The sequence below is a fragment of the Penaeus monodon genome, chromosome 22 (genome assembly GCF_015228065.2).
Source record: "Penaeus monodon isolate SGIC_2016 chromosome 22, NSTDA_Pmon_1, whole genome shotgun sequence".
NCBI lineage: Eukaryota > Metazoa > Arthropoda > Malacostraca > Decapoda > Penaeidae > Penaeus > Penaeus monodon.
In genome coordinates this window covers 30,616,592-30,616,855 of record NC_051407.1, presented here as the reverse complement: position 1 = coordinate 30,616,855, position 264 = coordinate 30,616,592, and positions in this window count along the sequence as shown.

The following is a 264-nucleotide window of genomic DNA, read 5'->3' as shown; positions in this document are numbered from 1 at the left end:
CTGGGTAGGATATTAAGATAGACAAAAATCAGTTTTGTTATACGGTAAGAAAGGTCATTCAGGGAGACGATTATTATATCGTATTTTATCTATAACTCAACTTTCTGCATCAATTTTAAGTCAGCCCGTTTGAAATATAAAAAAATATCTCAATTGTTTAGGTAACAGCTTTTGTGTATTGAAAAGTGGTGTGTGATATCCCTAGAGTTCTGCCCCGCGCGTAGTTCTCTCACCTTTTAAATTCGTAGCCAGACCCCTAGGGAT